This window comes from Suncus etruscus, chromosome 12 (genome assembly GCF_024139225.1).
Source record: "Suncus etruscus isolate mSunEtr1 chromosome 12, mSunEtr1.pri.cur, whole genome shotgun sequence".
NCBI lineage: Eukaryota > Metazoa > Chordata > Mammalia > Eulipotyphla > Soricidae > Suncus > Suncus etruscus.
Window position 1 is genome coordinate 26,424,275 of NC_064859.1, and position 4,101 is coordinate 26,428,375.

Sequence of the window (4,101 nt, forward strand, 5' to 3'; positions counted from 1 at the left end):
CATTTTTTCCCTCCACTGGCTCACATTCAACTCTGCCTTCTCAGAGATCTCAAGATTCAGTCATTTGAGTTTGTTGATCTTTTTTTCTGGGAAATTCCCTACTTGCAGTATAACACAATTAAATTTTGCATAGAGTCTGGTTTTTTCATCAGGTCAAGTTCAAAAGCCCTTCTACTGTCAATGTTTGGTAGATTAGTAAAACAGTACAAGTATTGTTCACAAATCATAAATGGAAGGCCAGAGCTATAGTACAGCAGTAGGATGTTTACCTTACATGTAGCAGACCCAGGGCTGGGTTTGATCCCTGGCATCCAATATGGTCCCCAAAGCCTTCCAGGAGTGATTTCTAAGCCCAGAGCCAGGAGTAACCCCTGAGCGCAGCTGAGTGGCCCAAAAAACTAAAATTAAAAAAATCATAAATGGAAGTTATTCCACTAAGGTTTTACTTCATTGAGTCCAGATAACAAAAGCTGACTTGTTCTTAACTTGACAACAATGGCTAAACCTTTATCAACCACAAAGAAAACTTTTGGTGATTTGAAGAAGAGAAAGTGGGTACTGGGAAGAGGAACAAACTCTAATGACATCTGAATAAATTTTGGCTATTTGATGAGAAATATGTACAACAAACTAATCATATATATATATATCATTGTTAAAGTAATTTGATTTGATTTTTGATAAATTATGGAAGAAGCAAAGAAATTCTGGTTTTGGTTTCAAGTTTGATGAGAGCAAGAACTTGGACCTAATGTAAATATTAAGTAATATCTGAATAATAAAACTTAACTTGATTTTTTTTTTTTGGCTTTTGGGTCACACCCGACAGCACTCAGGGGTTACTCCTGGCTCTATGCTCAGAAATCACTCCTGTCAGGCTCGGGGGACCATATGGGATGCCAGGATTCGAACCACCATCCTTTTGCATGCAAGGCAAATGCCTTACCTCCATGCTGTCTCTCTGGCCCCATTACTACCACGCCTCCATAAATTTTTAGGGGAATTCAGCCCACCAGGTGTATCCTCAGATTTTCCTGGTAGAGCGAACTGAAATAACCCCCACGGGATTCCTCAAAAGGCCTGCTGTGGACGCCTTTTTTCCTGCATGGATGGTTAAGGAATTTCGTTAGAGATGCTTGGCATTGCATTTTCAGTCATTTGACTATCTCTCCTTTATAAATCTTAAGGAAAAAATGTGGTCTCTATTAAATAATTTGGCTAAAGAAATCCCAGCACCAAAGATTACAAGAGACCCCCTTTTTTGGAACTTATAAGTTAAAACAATGTTTTTTCTTTTTTATGTTCTTGTAGTTGAAGTTCTGGGGCAATTTGAGGTTAATTGATAAAACCTGTTTTGAGTAACTTTGCTTTGTTATGGTAATTATCATTATTAACACCTGTGACTGGCTTACCCCTATAAAAACCTCTGTCTTGAAAATAAACTCATAGCACTCCTGCTAGTAGATGTGTTGACCCCACATACTCTGTGTGTGTGGTTATTATTTTTTCAATATTGTTCCGTTCGTCTGCCCATGCTCCCCCTTTTCTATTTGTGAAGGACTCCATCCCACTAGACTTGCTGAGATGCAGGACGTCTGCAGCACTTACCTTGATATTATTCCCATGACATTCTTTATATATTTATTAAATAATATCTTTACTTAAACACCATGACTACAAAGATGATTGTAGTTGGGTTTCAGTCATAAAAGGAACACCTCCCCTCTTCACCAACGCAGCATTCCCATCACCAATGCCCCCATCTCCCTCCCTGCTCCTGTATTCGAGACAGCCTTTCTATTTCTCTCACTCATTAACATTGTTATGATAGTTAACAGTGTAGTTGTTTCTCTAATAGCACTTACCACACTTTGTGGTGAGCTTCATATCATGAGCCAGTCTTCTGGCCATCATCTCTGGGAATTATTTTAATAATGTCTTTTATTTTTCTTAAAACCCATAGAAAAGAGAGACTATTCTGTGTGTGTGTGTGTGTGTGTGTGTGTGTGTGTGTGTGTGTGTGTCTGACTTATTCCCTCAGCATAATAGATTCCATGTACATCTTACCTTGATTTTTTTTATTTTAGTCTCTTACAGAAATATCATTACTATGTTAAGATTTAATATTAGTTCTTAGTATCTTAGTTCAAGATCATATTAACATAAAAATTTATTTGAAGAACATTCTGTCTTTTGAAAAACCACATTACAAGATATCCATTAAATTACTCTGTGTACCTAATACAAGAATCCACACACAAAGTTTCCCTTTAATTCAGTGCCAGGAAAAACCTTGTCTTTTTAAAAACATGTTTGTATCTTTAAAATTAAATAGCTCATATGTTTCCTTCTCAACTTTTCCCCTTAACTCCAGAAAATTTTATCTAAACTAAAAGCCCACTTGTACCAGACTAGGCACCTATTGTCATCTCCTGCCAACCCTATTGTAAATTGTATTTTGATTAGTGGGCTAGAGAGATAGTACAATGGTGCTTACTTTGCATACAGCCAACCAAGGTTTCATCCCTGGCTCCTTACATAGTCCCTGAGCCAAGTCATGAGTGACCCCTAAGCCGAGTGTAAGCCATGGTCACAGCTAGATATGACAAAAAAAAAAACATTCTTGATTATATTTCCCATTTAAAAATAATATCGATAGCACAGCGGTTGGGCCTTTGCCTTGCATGTAGCCTACCCAGGACCGACTCAGATTCAATCCCCGGTATCCAATATGGTCCCGAGTCAGGAACAATTTCTGAGCACAGAGCTAGGAGTAATCCCTGATCACTGCCAGGTGCGGCCCAACCCCCTCCCCAAATATTCAGATATAATTAATTATTGGTTTGGGGGACACACCTAGTGGTTCTTAGGGCCTATTCACAGTAGTCATAGGTATAGCATGTAGCACTGGAGATTGAACTCCAGTCTCCTGCATTCAAAGATTGTGTGTGCTCCAGCCATTGCATACATCCTGAACCAAAATACTTATTTTTAAACCTAAGTGTATTGTCTCTAACTACACTAACCCAAATTTAGATGCCTGAACAGAAAATTGATTCTGACCTTAATAGAGGATATTATATTATTGTTATTGTTGTTTTTGACCACATTCAGCAGAGCTGGATTTGTACTCAGGGGTCTTTCCTGGCACATCTTATGGGATCAAATCAGGTGCTGGGGACAGAATCTTGGTTGCAAGATTCTGTGCAAGGCAAGTGTCTTAATCATGTTACCATTTTTTTAGCACCTGTAGAACATTTCCTTTCACCTATCATTGGCTTATTAGATAGAACCTTGTAAATTTAACTGACAAAAGACTAACAAGAGGAAGACAAGACAAACACCCTCAGTATGTACTCTCACTATACTGTCCCTCTAGCCTCCAAACAGAAGCTTATGGACACATGTAGTACACATATTTCGTGAGAGCACCCAGAGGTGAGTAACTCAAAGCAGAGGTTGAAAGTTGGGTTGAAACAGCATCTTAGCAAAGAATAGTAATTTGGTAACAAAAAGGATAGGAAATGGGAAAAGAAAAGGGTGGCAAATTATGGAAAGGAAAATCATGGGTTACTAACAGTAAACAAAGGCTTGTTGTAGCAATATTTGCCAATTCTCTGTGCTACCTTTGGGTTGAAAGTGTCTGCAGTCTTCATGACCCTATTCATAAAGCTTCAACTCCTCTCCATTCTCAAAGGGAAGTCAGAAAACTTCTTTACATAGTTTTGTCCTGCTTTTAAGGCACTAGGGGTAGAGAGCTTTACTCGTAACCATTATACCAAAGTGACATATTCTCAGGTTGGCAAAATTTGTTTCTCTTAAATAATATAAAGTATTTGTTATAAGGATAGTGATGAGGCCTCAAAATTCAAGTCAAATAACCAAGCCTCAAAATTCACAAGAAACTCCAATCTTTGTTCTTTTAGACCACACCCAAAAGGGGTTACTCCTGGCTATGCGCTCAGAAATTGCTCCTGGCTTGGGGGACCATATGGGATGCCCGGGATGAAACCAAAATCCGTCCTAGGTCAGCCGTGTGCAAGGCAAACGCCCTACTGCTGCATTATCACTCCAGTCCCTAAAAAGACTTTTAAAGTACTG